A 22436-nucleotide genomic window follows, 5' to 3' on the forward strand; every position below is an offset into this window, starting at 1 on the left:
AAGCATCAATCATCAGTTTTTTGTTGTGACACCTTAGTTGTTCATTGATTGCTTTCTCATATGTGTCTTGACCGTGAGCCTTCCGGAGTAATTAATCCCTTGCTCAAGCCAGCGACCTTGGGTCCAAGCTGGTGAGCTTTTTGTTGTTATTTTTTGGTTTTGGGGGGTTCTTTTGCTCAAGCCAGATGAGCCTGTGCTCAGGCTGGCGACCTCGGGGTCTGGAACCTGGGTCCTTCTGCATCCCAGTCCGACGCTCTATCCACTGCGCCACCGCGTGGTCAGGCCATTCTGACCTTTTAATGTTCATATAATATCTTGAGAAGAGTAGAAACCTGAAAATGTATTTTGTATAGGCTAGGAATACTTCCACACCCCATAGAAAATCTTTGATAGTTCATTTTTGGGACCGAGACCTACTTATGTTCTGTATTCTTCACAGGTAGCTCTAGGAATTCTACTTCATTTCCTTTTTGTAGTTATCACCACTTACTCCTTCTGGTACTCATTTCATAATTCTTTGCCTGTACTATTCATTTTAATTACTTCTGGGTCCCTAAACTTTAACTAAATCCTTTTTGTATCAATGGTTTTATTCTTAATTATTCTGGGAGAGATTGAGAGTGTCTAAAGAATGTGTTAGAAAAGGCTTATAGCTTTCTGCTAATCTGGGTAATTCATGATTAGCTCAAAGATGATAACTAGATCACTTTAAAAGTAATCTTATTCTCACCTTTATTTCTAGAGATTTTCAAATATACAGCTCACTAACCCATCTACTCTAAAAGGAATAGTTCTATTTTATGGACGTTGGATTTTTACAACTTGGCACTTAATAGATATCTAATGAATTTTGTTGATGTTATCTCCCTGTGTAGATGCCGTCCTTGATAAATAAGGTTCCCCCATTTTAACTTTTAAACTAAATACCTAAGAAAGATTCCATCAGAGAATATCTCCAGAACACATCTGATTTATTTAAGGAATATTAGGAATTTTGGTTTCACTTATTAAAAAGATGTCAAGATGAAATATTAGACTACATAATGCTATATAAGCAGTTCTGATTTTATTTTTTCAAGAGATTTTTAACTTGGATTTTAAATTTTAAAGTGGATTCTACTATATGACAATATTGGAGTATATAGCATTTGGTTAATTAATTCACGTAAATTGACAAAAATTATATTTGAGGCACTATAATATTATATATATTAATAACAGCTATATTAATAAATTAAAATTATACTTCTGAACTTTAAAATTGCACATAGATTTTTTGCAAGCCCCCTGTGTTTTGCTCTCAAATCTCTCTTCCTATTTTTCCTCAATTTTATGTTCTCAGTCCGTATGTAAAACTAGTCTATTGTCTCCTAGGTTACTTAGTTGTAAAGATTCTTTTTTTTTTTTTTTTAATTTTTATTTTTTGTTCTCTTCCAAATGAGAGAAGGGGAGGTAGAGACAGACTCCACTATGTTTCCTGACCGGGACCCACCTGGTAATTCCCACTCTGGTGGATGCTCTGCCCATCTAGGGCCATGCTGTCTATGCAAGCTATTAGCATCTGAGGATGAAGGTTCCAGGGGAGCCATCTTCAGCACCTGGGTTCCATGTGCTGGAACCAATCAAACCATGGCTGTGGGCAGTTGAGGGAGAGAAAAAGAGAAAGAGAAGGGAAAAGGAAAGGGTGGAGTAGCAGATGGTCACTTCTCTTGTGTGTCCTGGCCAGAAATCAAACCTGGGACATCCACACGCTAGGCTGACACTACATGTGCCTGTCCTATTCATTTTAATTACTTCTGGGTCCCTAAACTTTAACTGTCTAAATCCTTTTTTGTATCAATTGGCCAGGGCCAAAAAGCTTGTTTTAAAAAGTCTTAAATTTCACGAAATAAGGTTTACTAATGTAGACTTAAAACCTGCTTCTTTTTGAGTGCAGCCTTTTGGGGCTGGGCGGCCTTGGGCTTCACAGCCTTCGCTGTGCTCTTGGCGACCTTCTTGGGGTTGGCAGCCTTAGCTCTCTTTGGACTCCTGGCCACCTTTTTGGCCACAGCAGCCGCCGCCGGCTTCTTCGCCTTCTTCAGGGCTCTTCTTGGCGCTCTTCGTGGGGGTAGCCGATCCCCCGGGCTTCTTGGCCGCCCCAGCAGTCTTCTTGGGTTTGGCGGCACCCGCCTTTTTTACCTTGGGCTCAGCCTCTCCGGAGGAAGCCTTCTTGTTGAGCTTGAAGGAAGGAGCCCGAGGCGTTGGTGCCCTTGGTCTGCACCATGGTGCCTTTGCTCACCAGACTCTTGAGACCCAGCTTGATGTGGCTGTTCTTGTCCACGTCGTAGCCCGCAGCCACGAACGTCGTCTTGAGCGCGGCCACCAAGACACCACCGCGTTCCTTGGAGGCACCCATGGCTTTGGTGATGAGCTCGGACAGGGGGGGCCCGGACGCCTTGTGGCGCACCCCAGCAGACTTCTTGGCCGCCTTCTTCTTCACCTGGGATCTTCTCCGCAGGGGGCGCGGCGCTGGCGGTGGCGAGAGAGAAAGAGAGAGAGAGAGCGCTGATTGGTGCTCCTGCCGCCCTCCTGTGGCAGGCTCTGTGCCACCGCTCTGTGCCCAAGTTGTGTTTGCTCCACTTCACAAAAGGGGCAAAATATCAATTGCCTCGCACCAAGTCGCCCGGATTTTGTCAGGAAACAATCTAAGAAGACTCAGGCCTCCTGCTCTGCATTTATTTTTCCCATAAACGCAAAGACATCACGTCCAGGAGTCCCCAACTCCCCCAACTCCGAGGGAAATCCAAGGCAGTCAGAGACCAGTTTCTGTTTTTCTTGTACATTATTTGTTCGCTCCTTCACTCCCGAAAGTTCTTTTTCTCAGGGTTTGTTGGGTACATGTTTACCTTCGTTAGGGAACAAAAAGAAAGTGGTTTTCAGGCCCTGGCCGGTTGGCTCAGTGGCAGAGCGTCGGCCTGGCGTGTAGGAGTCCCAGGTTTGATTCCTAGGCAGGGCACACAGGAGAAGCGCCCATCTGCTTCTCCACCCCCCCACCCCCCCCAACCCCCGTCTCTCTCTTCCCCTCCCACAGCCGAGGCTCCATTGGAGCAAAAGATGGCCGGGCGCTGAGGATGGCTCTGTGGCCTCTGCCTCAGGCGCTAGAATGTCTCTGGTTGCAGCAGAGCAACGCCCCAGATGGGCAGAGCATCACCCCCGTGTGGGCATGCCGAGCGGATCCCGGACGAGCACATGCGGGATTCTGACTGCCTCCCCGTTTCCAACTTCAGAAAAGAAAAAGAAAGAAAGTGGTTTTCACTTACATTTTTACTATAATTCTGTTTCTTTGCAAGGGAAGTAACACAGGTCCTCTGAATTCTGTGTACAGATCCATGGGAACTGGGGACAGGGACCGGGTTCTGGGCCAACCCAAAGCAGTCAGAGAGAGATGGGAGGGGGTTTATAAGTTCCTTAGGGGTCCTGGGTGGTGGCGGGTTAGAGATTTAAATCTTTGATTTGAACTGAAACTCTTCATCAAATCCCTCTTTTCATAGACAGAGGCGGGGCACACTTTTCACTTTCCCAAGGCGAGAATTTAGGCTGTTTTTAAAAAGCTCTCAGGTTTCCTTCTGTGTTGTGCAAGGCAGGGGGTATGATGCTGAAGAAAAGGCATAATAAGGAAAGAAGGAAGACCCACTATGCCTACCTGCGAAGTGCCCTAATAGACGTAGTAGTGAGGGACACTGAGATGATCTTTTCAAAGAAAAAAAGCATTTATTTATTTATTTATTTATTTATTTTTGTATGCTGCAATAAAGAGGTAAATTTCAGCACATGAAAATTCTTGGTTTCTTCAGTAACAACATCTAACACATGGCATCATATAGAAGGACACCCTATAAGTGGTAACTGAAAGATATAGATAGAAATAAAGCTACTGTCTTTAATAAGAGACACTTTGACTTAAAAGACGATTTGATTTGAAATGAAAGTATGGATGGCAAATTTAAAAAAAGAAATACAGGGAAAGTACTAGACATATAAATTATTATACCATTTTTTGTTGGTGAGTCCATTTTTTTCCATTCCTCCTAAACCTGGACTTATATATTCCATTGTAAAAGCTGTTTTATCATCTTGTTTGTTACTTCATATTGTGGCCTTTGGTTCAGAGCAATTGCAATTTATTCTTGAAGGGAATGGTTTAGTAACCACCTGTAATGTAATATTTAATAAAATTTAATATAATAATTTATATTTAGGAACTAAGTACCAATAAACATTAAAATTTACCAGAAATTCCCATTCCAGCATATGTCTACATGAAAATATGTATTAAAGATGTGAAATAATAGCCTGACCAGGCATTGGCACAGTGAATGGAGTGCCAGTGGGACTGGGAAACAGAGGACCTAGGTTTGAAACTACAAAGTTGCTGGCCTGAGCCTGGGCTCACCAGCTTGAGGGTGGGGTCGTTGGCTTGAGCCCAGGATCATGGACATGACCCCATGGTCGCTGGCTTGAAGGCCAGGGTCGCTGGCTTGAGCCCAATGTCGCTGGCTTGAGCAAGGGGTCACTTGCCCTGCTGTCACACCCACCCCTCCATCAGGGCACATGTAAGAAAGCAGTCAGTGAATAATTAGGGAGGCAAAACGAAGAACTGATGCTTCTCACCTCTCTCCCTTCCTTTCTGTCGGTTCCTCTCTCTGTGTCTCTATGTCACACACACAAAAAAGATGTCAGGTTTAGATTTTGGTAGTGGAAATTGTGAAATAGGACAAAGGTCTCAAGGTCTTAGTGGTTCTTATTAAATGCTTGTTGTTCTAAATGTTAAAATGTAGCACAGTATTTTGCAGACTCAGCTCCATCCTGATTAACTTGACCAAGTTTAGTTCACTGCAAAGAAGAAAACAAGTGTAATTAACCAAATCCGGATAAGTTCAGCCAACTGCAAAGAAGAAGTCAATGTATAATTAACCAAATAGTGTATATAAACCAACAGTAAGCCTTTCTTCTGGGAAACAGTGCTTTGAAAATTATCCCCCTGCTTCTTTTACTACTCACAATTTAAAATAAAACAACTTTTTCTTCCAACAAGACTACTCTTTGGCTCAGACACTCCAAGCAGTGAATCCATTATGTTAGGTTACAAAAGAGGTTATACAGGTAAGTTCAGTGATGAATGAGAAAGGAGACATCTTCTTTTGGACTAAGGATAACCACATGGTTTCATTGAATAACATTTGTTCAACATTTGAAAACTGTGTCTACTACTGATTATGTCCTCTGGGAATTAACAGCTTAATAAGATTAGAAGTGAATGAATTAGCAACCATAAAAAACACTTTAAATCTGCCATCCATCGGTGTGACTTTGGGTCTAAGAATTACAACAAATTATTGAAACTGCACAAATAGCTAAAGCACCTTCATCATTTTAATATAATTTGGTGAAAAGATAAAAATAAGAACATGCCACTTTTCTGATTATATATATGTGCAAGGAGACCCTTTCCATCTGAAACTCAGCTAAGTGAAAGTATTTCTTCATGTCCTTTCAAGCTGTGTAAGAAAATTGTCTAGGCCCTGGCCGGTTGGCTCAGCGGTAGAGCATCGGCCTAGTGTGCAGAGGACCCGGGTTCGATTCCCGGCCAGGGCACAAAGGAGAAGCGCCCATTTGCTTCTCCACCCCTCCGCCGCGCTTTCCTCTCTGTCTCTCTCTTCCCCTCCCGCAGCCAAGGCTCCATTGGAGCAAAGATGGCCCGATGGCTCTGTGGCCTCTGCCTCAGGCGCTAGAGTGGCTCTGGTCGCAACATGGCGACGCCCAGGATGGGCAGAGCATCGCCCCCTCGTGGGCAGAGCGTCAGCCAAGGTAAAAGTTTATATTTACTTTTTATTAGGCTCAGAGTATGCAAAACTTAGACTTTCACTTGTAGAAGATTGATACGATAAAAAGGGTTTTGTCCAGGAAAGAGGTAAGTGAAATCTTTCCGATGGGAAACAGCCCTACAAGTTATCATCCTATGGCCTAGAACATGAATAAATTTCACATCCGATTTTGAAGGCTGCCCGGATTTTTTTTTCTTTCCCTGACTAAATACATATTTCATTCTTCTGTGTCCTGCTTGGACCTAACTTTGTTTTCCCACTCACTCTTTCACAAATGATGTAAACAATTCCATGACCCACGTACACGTGAGCTCGCTATATGCAGTGCTCAAATGAAACTCATATTTGAACACTTTCAGAACTGCACTTTGACACTCGGTTTGCCCTTATAGCTCTACAGTCAGAATCTTTGGAAACTACTCTAAAAATTGGAAGACACAAAACTTTTTCACGATCAACTGGAAAATAACTCAAGACCTGATAGATGTCCCTTTGGGTCTCAGGCTTTGAAATGAGGTTTAATTAACAATCCTGTGAGCAATAAAATATCATTCAAATTATCTCTAAAGGAAATTATCAGATTAAGGGCATGATATTTCCATCCAAAGTTGATCGCCTAAAGGAAGACACAAATATTTCAATGCAATAAATTGTGTATTCTGCTATGTATACACATCCTGAATTCTATGGATTGGCTAATTTTCTTTCTTATTCTTTGGATCTGGAAAGGCGGTGAACAAAGTTGAAACATGCAGGGCAGAACATTAATTCCAAAAGGTTGTGATGGAGCTGATAAAATGGGAGACTCAAGCAGCAGACATGACCAGATGAGGGCGAGAGAATTGACAGGACCAGGTATAAACGATCAGGGGCCGACGGTTGGTTTTTTCTTCCCTTCCTTCTTCTACCATGTCTGCTTTTTCAGGTAGCTAACCTGATATTAATAAACCTTATTACAGGCCCCAACAGGGAGTAATTAAAACTTTTTTTCCCCTGGGTCACCAAGGAATGAGCCACATAACAGCAGCCACTGCACGGGCATGCCACAGGCAAGAAGATGCTGAGTTGATCATGCAGAAAAAAGAGAGAATGAACAGCAGCTTGGGAGTGAGTTCTCAATACCAGCTCCTCCACTCATGTTGAGCTGGTCACCCTGCCAAGTTCTCAGCCTTCCCCTCTCCATTCCCTCTTCTGTGGATGAGAATAACCATCCACCACCCCCGCCCCCCAGAATCTAGTGTGGATTAAATTAGTTCACATGCAGATAGTTCCTGGGAATGAGCTGACTCACTGAAGCCTCTTGGTTGAGATTTACTCCCATCAGATCACTGCATTATGGGTCCCTCCTGTTTGGAGGTGATCCTGAGAAAGCTGGTAATCTCCTGAATTTAGCCAGCTGGGCAAGAATAGACCAAGTCCAACAAGTTGGTTCAGTTTTCCAGTTATGTGCACTTCCCCTGGCCATCTCTGAAAGAGCCCCTAGAGAACAGCCTAAGGAAACTCAGCAAGAAGAGGTGAAGCCAGACCATCAGGAAGGAGGAGGGAGAGGGCGTGGTAGGTCGGTCAGAACCCAGAACCATTACTATCACTTGGAACCCTCACATCAACGTCTTCAGAGCTTACTCCTTGCCAAGTAGTCTGGGAATGATTATGGTGACCCTCACGTAGTCATCTAATCCCTGACTTCTGCATCCTAGCTGTTTGCCTACTTTCAATGTCTGCCAAGTGAGCCTGTCAACAGAAACTGTGTGTTGCCAATACATAAGAGGAACCAAGGTACTCCTTCCCATGTGTTTTTTACTACTGAACTCACATAACCCTGCTTAACTTCAACAGAACTTCTCCTTGGGACCAAATTCTTATCATGTTAGCTTGTTTACCCTAGGATTTGTAGTTATGCTTCAACTGACACATAGATTTCTTATACTTTACATGGTTCATGGTGTTTTCATACTTATAGCTACCTCTCTATTTTGTAAGATAACCCAAGGAAATTACAAAGGCAGCATATAATATTCATCAGACTGGCTCAGAAATTGGAACACTTGGCTTCAAATTCCACTGTCCTATGTAACCTTGGATAGGCTGACTACTCAATGTCTCAATTTTCTCATCTATAAAGTGTCAACAAAAGTACCTGTTTCATAAGTTTTGAAGAGGATTAATGAGTTAATATTTATATACTTCTTATAACAGGCATAATATAAGTACAAAATTATATATACATATATATCCTGTTTACATATATTATATTAATTATATATACATATATCCTTGTTTTATATATATTTATTATATATATGTTAAAATTGTTTTTAAAATTGTGTATAGATTCTTAGAACCACAATGTGATACAATTCTAAAACTTTTGGTTTAAGAGTGTCAATAATACCAACAAAGATAACAGCTGAACATTTCCTATGTACCAGACATTACATGCACTATTTTCATTTCTTCTTTACCACTATCCTATAACTAACATTACAATCATTACCACTTTGCCAGTAAAAAAAATGGAGACTGAGAACTCAGATTTATTCTTGATAGCCCTGTGGACTAGTTACAATTCATGTACTGTAAACACACACACACACACACACACACACACACACACTAAAATATGAACTAGAATTTTACAGGATAGGACTTTTGTCTATAAAATGCATAAAATTAAAATACACCCCAACTCTTAAGTACTTGCTAATGTGTATACTAAGTTTTAGAATGCTTTTCCAACCCTGTGAATACATCTTGGGTGTACCCCACACCTTCCCCCAAGAATCATTTACAATGCATTGCACTGTTTGTCCTGATGAATGGTAGAGGATTCCCCAAACCAACCGACACTTATTTTGAAAGCTATGTTCCAATTTCTTAGCTTCAGATCTGATTCGTTCTCAAGAGAATGAACTCGACAGGCTGAGAGTGGCTGAAAGATTCAACGAGAAACAGCAGATCAACATCAAACACAACTTTGTGCTCAGCAATCACGCGATTACAGTCGCCTTGCATTCCAGTGCAACCCAGTTGATGATTATAGTTTGAGCTGGCATGTTCTCATTGGCACTATGACTGAAGTGTGTCCTTATTGCAAGGCTCTGAAATTTAATGGAGAAACAAAAGGAATGTGCTGGAAAATTTAAACTGCCTCAACTTGGAGAACCACCAGAGCTATTAAAACTTTTGCTTGCTGGATAGACCGCAGAATCAAACCATTTTCTATCTAACATCAGGAAATAGAACTTATACTTCTAAATGATGTTGCTCAGCACAGAAATTGTAACAGCTCAATTCATGCCAACTTTCATAGTGAAAAGACAAATTTATCATAAACCTGCAAAAAGAAAAAGAAAAAGATAAAGAAACCTGGCTCCCTGCTTCCATTCCCAGATGTTCAACATAAGTTCCTACAAATGTATTTCATTGGTGATGGCAATAATGAGTTGAATGCACACTGCAAGATTTCTACTTGCATAAAAAGGTCCATTGTTTCCCAACTGCAAGAGCTTCTTCATGAAAAGAACAATTTAGTGTGTTTGTACAAAACAGCAATTGACATGATGCCATGTAATACACATAAGATTGTTATTCATGCTGACAGAATGGCTGCTGGAGAACATGTGCAAAGATTCAATGCTCCAACCATAGACAAAGTGGCAATTGTTATAGTTGGAGATTAATTCCAACCTAGAGATATTATTCTTCATCGAAAAAACAATCAATTGAAAAAACTTGCAGAAACTCATCAATGCTACCATGGCTTGCAATATCCAATCCTTTTGGGGGATGGTGCCAATGGATATCACTTGAATGTTAAGATGATAAATCCAGTCAGTGGCAAAGAAACAAATATGAAATGCAGCGCAATGAACTATTATTCATACCGACTAGTGATTTGAGATAATAAAGACAATCACATTTTGAAATGCCGTCAATTGTTTCACCAATACATCATAGATATGTATGCAAAAATCAAAACAGAATGTTTGATATTTATTTGTTTGAATCAGACCAAGCTTCACTCTGAAGAATACGTTAATTTGAGAAATGCAGTTTTAAAGGACGATAATACAACTAACATTGGGAAACTAATGATTTTGCCATCTTCATATACAGGCAGTCCATGTCATATGCATGAGTATGCTCAAGATGCAATTGTGTATGTTCGTCACTATGGGCATGCAGACCTGTTCATTACATTCACATGCAATCCAGCTTGGGATGATATACAACAGCGCTTACTTCCTGGCCAATCGCTGGTGAATAGGCATGACATCACAGCACGTGTTTGCAGACAGAAGCTGTAATGGCTGATGGATTTCATGGTAAAACATGAAGTGTTTGAGTCTGTGTGCTCTAAAAAATTAATGAGTAACGTCATAGAAGCAACAATATTTTTATCTTATTTTTATTAATTTTAATGCAGTGACATTGATAAATCAGGGTACATAAGTTCAGAAAAAACATCACCAGAGCATCCCCATGTTTGTGGCAGCATTGTTCACAATAGCGAAGATCTGGAAACAACCCAAGTGTCCGTCAAAGGACGAGTGGATTAAAAAGCTTTGGTACATATATACGATGGAATACTACTCAGCCATAAGAAATGATGACATCAGATCCTTTACAATAACATGGATGGACCTTGATAACATTATACGGAGTGAAATAAGTAAATCAGAAAAAAACTAAGAACTACATGAATCCATACATAGAAGGGACATAAGAATGAGACTCAGAGACATGAACAAGAATGTGATGGCAACAGGGGTGGGGGGTGGGGGAAGGGAGAATGGGGTGAAGAAGGAGAGAGGGGTTGGGGGAGGGGAGGGGCACAAAGAAAACCAGATAGAAGGTGACAGAACACAATTTAACTTTGGGGGAGGGGTATACAGCACAATCAAATGTCAAAATAATCTAGAGATGTTTTCTCTCAACATATGTACCCTGATTTATCAATGTCACTGCATTAAATTTAATAAATAAATTAAAAAAAGAATTAAAACATCTCCAGATTATTTTGACATTTAATTATGTTGCATTCCCCTCACCCAAAGTCAAATTGTCTTCTGTCACCTTCTATCTGATTTTCTTTGTGCTCCTTCCCTCCCCCTACCCCCTCTCCTTCCTAGCCTCCTCCACCCCCCCCCACACTACCCCCCACCCCATTACCATCACATTCTTGTCCATGTCTCTGAGTCTCATTTTTATGTCCCATCGATGTATGGGATTCATATAGTTCTTAGTTTTTTCTGATTTACTTATTTCACTCTGTATAAAGTTGTCAAGGTCCATCCATGTTATTGTAAGTGATCTGATGTCATCATTTATTATGGCTGAGTAGTATTCCATAGTATATATGTACCAAAGCTTTTTAATCCACTCATCCACTGATGAACACTTGGGTTCTTTCCAAATCTTCACTATTGTGAACAATGCTGCCATAAACATGGGGGTGCATTTCTCCTTTTGGAACAGTTCTATGGTGTCTAAGGGTATATTCCTAAAAGTGGGATAGCTGGGTCAAAGGCAGTTTGATTTTTTAATTCTTGAGGAATCTCCATACTGTTTTCCACAGAGGCTACACCAGTCTGCATTCCCACCAGCAGTGCAGGAGGGTTCCCTTTTCTCCACATCCTCGTCAGCACTTATTCTGTGTTGTTTTGTTGAAGAGCACCATTCTGACTGGTGTGAGGTGGTATCTCGTGGTTTTAATTTGCATTTATTTATTGATTAGTGACGTTGAGCATTTTTTCATATGCCTATTGGCCATCTGTATGTCCTCTTTGGAGAAGTGTTTATTCATTTCTTGTGCCCATTTTTTGATTAAATTGTCTTCCTGGTGTTGAAATTTACAAGTTCCTTATAAATTTTGGTTATTAACCCTTTATCAGATGTATTGTCAAATATGTTCTCCCATTGTGTAGTTTGTCTTTTTGTTCTGTTCTTATTGTCTTTGGCCGTGCAAAAGCTTTTTAGTTCGATATAGTCCCATTTGTTTATCCTGCCTTTTATTTCACTTGCCCATGAAGATAAATCAGCAAATATATCGCTGCAATAGATGTCGGTGCGCTTACTGCCTATGTTTTCTTCTAAGATGCTTATGGTTTTACGGCTTACATTTAAGTCTGTTATCCATTTTGAGTTTATTATTGTAAATGGTGTAAGTTGGTGGTCTAATGTCATTTTTTTGCAGGTAGCTGTCCAATTTCTCCATCACCATTTATTAAAGAGAAGAAATTTTAAAATGTCTTCTATTGTATGCCCTTACCTCCTTGTCAAATATCAGTTGTCCATAGAGCTGTGGGTTTATTTCTGGGTTCTCTGTTCTATTCTATTGATCTATATGCCTGTTCTTTTTTTTTTTTTTTTTTTTTGTATTTTTCTAAAGCTGGAAACAGGGAGGCAGTCAGACAGACTCCCGCCGCATGCAACCAACTGGGATCCACCCGACATGCCCACCAGGGGGCAATGCTCTGCCCATCTGGGGCGTCGCTCTGTTGCAACCAGAGCCATTCTAGCACCTGAGGCAGAGGCCACAGAGCCGTCCTCAGCACCCCGGACAACTTTGCTCCAATGGAGCCTCGGCTGTGGGAGGGGAAGAGAGAGACAGAGAGGAAGGAGAGGGGGAGGGGTGGAGAAGCAGATGGGCGCTTCTCCTATGTGCCCTGGCCGGGAATTGAACCTGGGACTCCTGCACGCCAGGCCAACACTCTACCACTGAGCCAACCGGCCAGGGCCTATATGCCTGTTCTTATGCCACTACCAGGCTGTTTTTAGTACAATGGCCTTGTAGTATAACTTGATATCCAGAAGTGTGATACCTCCCACTTTATTCTTCTTTCTCAAGATTGCTGAGGCTACTCGTGTTCTTTTTTGGTTCCATATAAATTGTTGGAATATATGATCTATATCTTTAAGGTATGTCATTGGTGATTTAATGGTATTGCATTGAATTTATAAATTGCTTTGGGTAATATACACATTTTAATGATGTTTATTCTTCCTAACCAAGAGCACGGTATATGCTCCCACTTGTTTGTATCTTCCTTGATTTCTTTTATAAATGTTTTTCTTTTTTTTTCTTTTTTTTTTTTTTTTTTTTTTAACTGGTTTTATTTGAGTTTATTTATATTCATATGCCTGTGATGTTTACCATATAGAATGTCAACTTATTCACAATTAAAATTTATGTAAAAAATATAACATCTGTTCAATATTTTTCTTTTGAAAATAAGTGAGATTTTTAATAATTAAATTAAAAATCTCTCAGAAGGTTGGATAATTGTTTATCACAACTAAAAATGAGAATTACAGAGGCCATAAGTGATATTCAGTCTTAAAATATTCACGTGAAATAGGGGAAATTAAAAGATACTGAGATACAAAACTTGCTTATCTTACAGGTAATTTCTTCAAAGGCACCCAGTTCACTTTTATTATATTAAAGCTGAATGTGGAGTTTCATTTCCAGATTTCTTTCAACGCACTGTCAGTTTCTGGATGATTTCTATTCTTGGTCTATTACTCAAATTTTAGAAGCTTAGAACACACATTTATTATCTTGTAGTTGTTGCAGGTCAGCAATCTGGTACAACCCTTCCTGGACCTCTATTTCAGGGTCTCTCACAGGCTATGTAGCAAGATGTCATCTGGGCTTTAGTCATCTCAGATGTCGGCTATGCTGTAGCATCCCCCATGAGCTCCCCTTGCCACCAGAGGACATCCGGATATGCGTCTGCGCCCTAGCTCGACACCAGAGCCCCAAATCCTCGATTTCTTTTATAAATGTTTTATAAGTTTCCTAGTACAAGTCTTTAGTCTCCTTGGTTAAATGTACTCCTAGGTACTTTATATTTTTTGGATGCAATAGTGAAGGGGATTGTTTCCTTAATTTCTCTTTCTGACTGTTCATTGTTGGTGTATAAAAATGCCTCTGATTTCTGAGTATTAATTTTATATCCTGCCACTTTGCAGAATTCATTTATCAGGTCCAGTACTTTTTTGACTGAGACTTGGGGTTTTCTATATACAATATTATATCATCTGCAAATAATGACAGATTTACTTCTTCTTCTTTTTCTTTTTCTTTTTTTCATTTTTCTGAAGCTTGAAACAGGGAGAGACAGCCAGATAGACTCCCACATGCGCCCGACCAGGATCCACCCGGCACACCCACCAGGGGCGACGCTCTGCCCACCAGGGGGCGATGCTCTGCCCATCCTGGGCATCGCCATGTTGCGACCAGAGCCACTCTAGCGCCTGAGGCAGAGACCACAGAGCCATCCCCAGCGCCTGGGCCATCTTTGCTCCAATGGAGCCTTGGCTGCGGGAGGGGAAGAGAGAGACAGAGAGGAAAGCGCGGCGGAGGGGTGGAGAAGCAAATAGGTTCTTCTCCTGTGTGCCCTGGCCGGGAATCAAACCCAGGTCCTCCGCACGCTAGGCCGACACTCTACCGCTGAGCAAACCGGCCAGGGCGATTTACTTCTTCTTTTCCAACTTGAATGCCTTTATTTCTTCTTCTTGTCTGATTGCTGTGGCTAGCACTGTCAGGACTATGTTGAATAAGAGTGGTGAAAGGGGGCACCCCTGCCTTGTTCCTGATCTTAAGGGGATTGATTTTAATTTTGCCCATTGAGTATGATGTTGGCTCTGGGTTTCTCATAGATGGCTTTTATCATGTTGAGGTATGTTCCCTGTATTCCCACTTTGCTGAGAGTTTTGATCATGAATGGGTGCTGGATTTTATCAAATGCTTTTTCTGCATCTATTGAAATTATCATGTGGTTTTTCTCCTTCCTTTTGTTTATGTAATGAATTACATTGATTGATTTGTGAACATTGTACTAGCCATGACTCCCCAGAATAAATCCCACTTGAGCATGGTTTATGATTTCTTCCATATATTGTTGGATCTGGTTTGCTAATGTTTTGTTGAGGATTTTAGCATCTATATTCATCAGGGATATTGGCCTCTAATTTTCTTTCTTTGTGTTGTCTTTGCCTGGTTTTGGAATCAGAATTATGCTTACCTCATTAAAAAAAGCTTGGAAGTCTTCCTTCCTCTTGAATTATTTGAAATACCTTGAGAAGGATAGGAGTTAGTTCTTCTTTGAATATTTGGTAGAATTTCTGAAACCATCAGGCCCAAGACTTTTCTTTGTTGAAAGTTTTTTGATAACTGTTTCAATCTCATTTGTTGTAATCAGTCTGTTTAGGTTTTCTGATTCTTCCAGATTGATTTTTGGAAGATTGTATGTTTCAAGGAATTTGTCCATTTTATCTAGGTTGTCTAGTTTTTTGGTGTACAGTTCTTCATAGTATTTTCTTACAATATTTTGTATTTCTGTTGTCTCAGTTGTTATTTCTCCACTCTCATTTCTAATTTTATTTATTTGAGTCCTTTCTCTTTATTTCTTGGTGAGTCTAGATAAAGGTTCATCGATCTTGTTTACCTTTTCTAAGAACCAGCCCCTAGTTTCATTGATCCTCTGTATTGTTTCTTTAGCCTCTATGTCATTTATTTCTGCTCTGATCTTTATTATTTCCTTCCTTCTACTATATTTGGGCTTTACTTGCTGTTTTTTTTTCTAGTTCTTTTAGATGCAGAGAGTTGTTTATTTGAGCTTTTTCTATCTTTTTAAAGTGTGTGTGTACATATCAACAAAACAAAGAACAAAAACCACATGATCTTATCAATAGACGCAGAAAAGGCTTTCGATAAAATACAACACATTTTATGTTTAAGACTCTCAACAAAATGGGTATAGAAGGAAAATATCTCAACATGATAAAGGCCATATTTGATAAACCATCAGCCAACATCATATTAAATGGCGTAAAACTGAGGACTTTCCACCTTAAATCAGGAACACGACAGGGTTGTCCACTCTCTTCACTCTTATTTAACGTGATGCTAGAAGTTCTGGCCAGAGCAATCAGACAAGACAAAGAAATAAAAGGCATCCATATCGGAAAAGAAGAAGTAAAGGTATCACTTTTTGCTGATGATATGATCCTATACATCGAAAACCCAAAGGACTCCACAAAAAGATTACTAGAAAAAATAAACCAATACAGTAAGGTTGCAGGATACAAAATTAACATACAAAAGTCCATAGCCTTTCTATATGCCAACAATGAAATATTAGAAAACAAACTCAAAAAAATAATCCCCTTCACGATTGCAACAACAAAAAATAAAATACCTAGGAATAAACATAACAAAGAATGTAAAGGACCTATATAACGAAAACTACAAGGCATTGCTAAGAGAAATAGAAAAAGACACAATGAGATGGAAAAATATTCCTTGTTCTTGGATAGGAAGTATAAATATAATTAAAGTGGCCATATTACCCAAAGTAATATATAAATTTAATGCAATTCCCATCAAAATTCCTATGACATTTTTTAAAGAAATGGAACAAAAAATCATAAGATTTATATGGAACTACTGGGGGCATTACAATACCTGACTTTAAACTATATTATAGGGCCACAATAATCAAAACTGCATGGTATTGGCAGAAAAATAGACACTCAGACCAATGGAACAGAATAGAAAGCCCAGAAATAAAACCACATATATATGGTCAAATAATCTTTGATAAAGGGGCCAACAACACAAAATGGAGAAAAGAAAGCCTCTTCAACAAATGGTGTTGGGAAAACTGGAAAGCCACATGCAAAAGAATGAAACTCGACTACAGCCTGTCCCCATGTACTAAAATTAATTCAAAATGGATCAAAGAGCTAAATATAAGATCTGAAACAATAAAGTACATAGAAGAAGACATAGGTACTAAACTCATGAACCTGGGTTTTAAAGAACATTTTATGAACTTGACTCCAATGGTAAGAGAAGTGAAGGCAAAGATAAATGAATGGGACTACATCAGAATAAAAAGGTTTTGCTCAGCAAGAGAAACTGATATCAAAATAAACAGACAGCCAACTAAATGGGAACTGATATTTTCAAACAACAGCTCAGATAAGGGCCTAATATCCAAAATTTACAAAGAACTCATAAAACTCAACAACAAACAAACAAACAATCCAATAAAAAAATGGGAAGCCCTGGCCGGTTGGCTCAGCGGTAGAGCATCGGCCTAGCGTGCAGAGGACCCGGGTTCGATTCCCGGCCAGGGCACACAGGAGAAGCGCCCATTTGCTTCTCCACCCCTCCGCAGCGCTTTCCTCTCTGTCTCTCTCTTCCCCTCCCACAGCCAAGGCTCCATCGGAGCAGAGATGGCCTGGGCGCTGGGGATGGCTCTGTGGCCTCTGCCTCAGGTGCTAGAGTGGCTCTGGTCACAACATGGCAATGCCCAGGATAGGCAGAGCATCGCCCCCTGGTGGGCAGAGCGTCGCCCCTGGTGGGCGTGCCGGGTGGATCCTGGTCGGGCGCATGCGGGAGTCTGTCTGACTGTCTCTCCCTGTTTCCAGCTTCAGAAAAATGAAAAAAAAAATGGGAATAGGACATGAACAGACACTTCTCCCAGGAAGAAATACAAATGGCCAACAGATATATGAAAAGATGCTCAGCTTCATTAGTTATTAGAGAAATGCAAATCAAAACTACAATGAGATACCATCTCACCCCTGTTAGATTAGCTATTATCAACAAGACGGGTAATAGCAAATGTTGGAGAGGCTGTGGAGGAAAAGGAACCCTCATACACTGTTGGTGGGAATGTAAAGTAGTACAACCATTATGGAGGAAAGTATGGTGGTTCCTCAAAAAACTGCAAATAGAACTACCTTATGACCCAGCAATCCCTCTACTGGGTATATACCCCAAAACCTCAGAATCATTGATATGTAAAGACACATGTAGCCCCATGTTCATTGCAGCACTGTTCACAGTGGCCAAGACATGGAAACAACCAAAAAACTCTTCAATAGAAGACTGGATAAAGAAGATGTGGCACATATACACTATGGAATACTACTCAGCCATAAGAAATGATGACATCAGATCATTTATAGCAAAATGGTGGGATCTTGATAACATTATACGGAGTGAAATAAGTAAATCAGAAAAAAACAAGAACTACATGATTCCATACATTGATGGAACATAAAAACGAGACTAAGAGACATGGACAAGAGAGTGGTGGTTACCAGGGGTGGGGGGAGGGAGGACGCAGGAGGGAGGGAGGGAGAGAGTTAGGGGGTGGGGGAGGGGCACAGATAAAACTAAACAGAGGGTGACGGAGGACAATCTGATTCTGGGTGAGGGGTATGCAACATAATTTAATGACAAGATAACCTAGACATGTTTTCTTTGAATATATGTACCCTGAATTATTAATGTCATCCCATTAACATTAATAAAAATTTATAAAAAATAAAATAAAGTGTGTGTGTAGTGCTATGAACTTCCCTCTCAGTACTGCTTTTGCTGTGTCCCATAAATTTTGAGTTGTTTGATGCTCATTATCATTTCTTTTTAGGAATTTTTAATTTCTTCTTTGATATTATTCTTAATCCATTCATTATTTAACAACCTGCTATTTAGTTTCCATGTGTTTGAGAATTTTTGAGCTTTTCTGTTGTGGTTCATTTCTAGTTTCATGCCATTGTGATCAGAGAAAGTGCTTGATATGATTTCAATCTTCTTAAATTTGTTGAGACCACTTTTGTGCCCTAACATGTGGTCTATCCTAGAGAATGTACCATGAGCACTTGAAAAGAATGTATATTCTGCTGCTGTAGGGTGAAAAGTTCTGAAGATATCTATTAAATCAAGTTGATCTAGTGTGTCCTTTAAGTCTGCTGTTTCTTTGTTAATTTTCTTTCTTGAGAATTTATCTAGTGATGTTAGTGATGTATTGAAATCCCCTACTATTATAGTATTGCTGTTGATCTTGCCTTTTATATCCATCAAACTCTGCTTTATATACTTAGGTGCTCCTATATTAGGTGCATAGATATTTATAATAGTTATATCTTCCTGTTGGATTGCTCCCTTTATCATTATGTAACGGCCTTTTTTATCTCTTACTATATCCTTTGTTTTAAAGTCCATTTTTGTCTGACATAAGTATTGCTACCCCAGCTTTTTTTTCATTTCCATTTGCATGATATATTTTTTTTCCATTCTTTTACCTTCAGTCTATGTGCATCTTTTGTTTTAATATGTGTCTCTTGTAGATAGCATATGTATGGGTCCTGTTTACTTATCCATGCAGCTACCCTATGTCTTTTGATTGGATCATTTAATCCATTTACATTTAAGATTATTATTGATATGTAGTTTTTTATTGCCATTTTATTCTCTAAAGCTGTATTCCTCTTTTGCTATATTCTTTTCCCACTTTGATAAGTTTGCAACAGGCCCTTTAACATTTCCTGCAGCATTGGTTTGGTTGTAATGAATTACTTGAGTTTTGTTTGTCTGGGAAGCTTTTTATTTCTCCTTCAATTTTAAATGATAGCCTTGCTGGATAAAGTAATCTTGGTTGTAGGTTCTTGTTCTGCATTACTTTGAATATTTCTTGCCATTCCCTTCTGGCCTCTAGTGTTTCTGTTGAGAAGTCTGATGTCATCCTTATGGGGGCTCTTTTGTAGATGATAGCCTTTTTTTTTTCTCTAGCAGCTTTTAATATTTTCTCTTTATTACTTAGCTTTGGTATTTTAGTTATGATGTGTCTTGATATAGTTTTCTTTGGGTTTCTCTTTAATAGAGTTCTCTGTGCTTCTTGAATTTGTGAGAGTTTCTCCTGCATTAATTTAGGGAAGTTTTTAGCTATGATATGATTGAGCAAATCTCTATCCCTTGTTCTTTCTCTTCCTCTTCAGGAACCCTTATGATGCGGATGTTATATCTCTTTATATTGTCACAGAGCTCTCTCAGAGTTTCCTCAGACTTTTTGAGTCTCTTTTCTTTTTTCTTCTCTGCTTTCGTGCAACTTGTCCTCCAACTCACTGAATCATCCTCAGCTCCATCCATCCTGTTTTTAATTCCTTCCATTGTGGTCTTCATTTCTGATATTGTATTTGTCATCTCCAACTGATTCTTTTTAGTATTTCAATATCCTTTTTTATACTTGCTATTTCTTTATTTAGGTGTTCATAATGACCATCAATTGTTGTTGTAAGAAGAACCCTAAGCATCCTTATAATCATTATTTTGAACTTCACATCTGGAAGTTTGGTTATTTTGATATCACTCAGTTCATTTCCTGGAGATTTCCCTTGTGATTTCATTTGGATTGCACTTCTCTGTCTTCTCATTATGTCTGTGTGTTTTGTTTGTAGAGCTGGTTGAGTCTAGGCTTGGTGTTGTCTGCCTCCAGTTTTCAATTGTGTTATTTCTAGGTCTTCTTGGGTTGGCACAGCTATTATTTGTAATCCACTTTGGATTTGGGCTGCTTTGAAGTCTTGATGTGTTTGTTTTCTTAACAGATGATAGTCTTGTTTACTGATCTCAGCAGGGGGCTTATTTGAAACTGTATCCAGGAATGCGGTGGCTGTAACCTGAGACTCTGAAGTCCTCTTCTGCTAGTTACTCTTTCTGGGGGCAGGGTGTTTTCTCAGCTTCTGTAGGAGGAGGTGTGTCTCAGATCTCCATGGAGACCTGAGTTACTGCCTTTCCTCCCCACTTCTTGTTTTTAGCTGTGTCTTGTTGTGCTGATTGGAGCTGGAGAGATGTCTGGACATCTGTGACCCAGAAGCACTTTAGTCTTTTGTTTTGTGGAAAGATCAGCCCTTCCACAGCTATGGCCACCTCCAGCACTGGATGAGTCAGCTTCTCAAGTCATCCCCTGCATTCCTCTGCCCCTCACTGTCTGACTCTCTCTCTCTCCCCTTTCTTTCTTCACAACCTAAAACAGTTACTTTTTGAAACTTTTGGAAGGTCAGAATGTGAGAATATAACACAAATGCCTTTGATTACGTTCTTAATTAACTTATGGGCCCACATGGTTTCCATGAAGTAGGAAACTGTCTTTACCTTCTAAGAACTGAAATTGTAAAGGGAAGGGTATATCAGAAAAATAACAAGAAATGGCAACATTAATTTTTTTCCTTAGTTTTTTTCCTTTTTTGTGTGTGATCAAGAGACAAAGAAAGAGAAAAGGAGAGACAGGAACAGACAGACAGGAATAGAGAGAGATAAGAAGCATCAGTTCTTCATTGAGGCACCTTAGCCTCTCATACATGCCTTGACCCAGGACCTCCATCCAATCCATTGACCACTTGCTCAATCTAGCAACCTTTGGGCTCAAACCAGCAATCATGGGGTCATGTCTATGATCCTGCACTCAAGCTGGTGACCTCAGGGTTTCAAACCTGGGTCCTCATCATCCTGGGCTGATGCTCTATCCATGCATCACTGCCTGGTCAGGCTTTTTTGGTTATTTTTTTTTTCTTTTTTGGTTATTTTTAAAGGAAAATAAAGACTTCAGAATATACCATATAGTAATTAATACAACTCTTTAAGAATAATGTGGTCAGTTAGCTCAGTAAGTTAAGAACATTTCCCAAAACAACAAGCTTGCAGTTTCAATCTTGGCCAGGACAAACATGGGAAGCAACCAATGAATGCATGACTGAGTGGAACAAGTAAATGCTTCCTTTCCCCTTCTTCTCTCTGCCTTCCTCCCTCTGTCTCTCTAAAAATCAATCAGTACATGAAAAAAATTAAGCCCTGGATGAATAGCTTTATTGGTTGGAGCATTGTCCTGGAGTGCCGAGGCTGCTGGTTTGATTCCACCCCGTCAAGGCACATCCAAGAGCAACTCGATGTTTCTGTCTCTCTTCCTGCCCGTCTCAAAAAGAATTTAAAAAAAAATAAAAGAAAGAAAGAAAAGAAAAAGGAATAATGTGAACTAAGTTTGGTTGGGTTGCTCCATTGGTTTGTGTCATTTCAATATGCTGAGGCTATGGGGTTTGATTCCCCAGCAGGGACTACACAGGAACAGCCAATGAATGTATAAATAAGTGGAACAACAGATCATTATTTCTCTCTATTTCTTTTTCTTTACCTCTCTCTCTCTTGCTTAAACAAAAATTAACCAATAAAGAAATGTAATATAAATTATCCTTTATAAGAAAGTCATAGCAATTGAGCTATTTCAGCACCTGAGGTGAGGCCATGAGGCCATCCTCAGCACCATGGAGCCAAGTCACCATGGAGCCTGACCAGGCAATGGCACAGTGGATAAACTATCAGCCTGGGACACAGAGGACCCACTTTTGAAACCCCAAGGTCACCAGCTTGAGCAAGGACTCATCAGTTTCAATGCGTGGTTACTAGCTTAAGTGTAGGATCATAGACATAATCATTGGCTTGAGCTGAAAGATTGCTGGCTTGAAGCCCAAGGTCACTGGTTTAACCAAAGGGTCACCAGCTTGGCTGGAGTCCACCAGTCAAGGCATGTATAGGAAAGTAATTGATGTACAACTAAAGTGCTATACTGAGTTGATACTTATCTCTCCCTTCTTGTCTGTTTGTCTCTCTGTCATTTAATAAAAATATATCTCATTATAAGATTTCTAACTTGTACTGCAGAATCTGTATATACTCATGTATTGCATAATAACAATTCTGTCAACACTGGTTCAAAT

The 22436-nt window shown here is 39.8% G+C and overlaps 1 pseudogene; it reads right to left on the bottom strand.

Moving 5' to 3' along the window:
* Positions 1-1898: 1898 nt before the first annotated feature.
* LOC136317873 (histone H1.2-like) lies at positions 1899-11082 on the bottom strand (annotated as a pseudogene).
* Between the last annotated feature and the right edge of the window lie 11354 nt (positions 11083-22436).

Source organism: Saccopteryx bilineata, chromosome X (assembly GCF_036850765.1).
Source record: "Saccopteryx bilineata isolate mSacBil1 chromosome X, mSacBil1_pri_phased_curated, whole genome shotgun sequence".
Lineage (NCBI taxonomy): Eukaryota > Metazoa > Chordata > Mammalia > Chiroptera > Emballonuridae > Saccopteryx > Saccopteryx bilineata.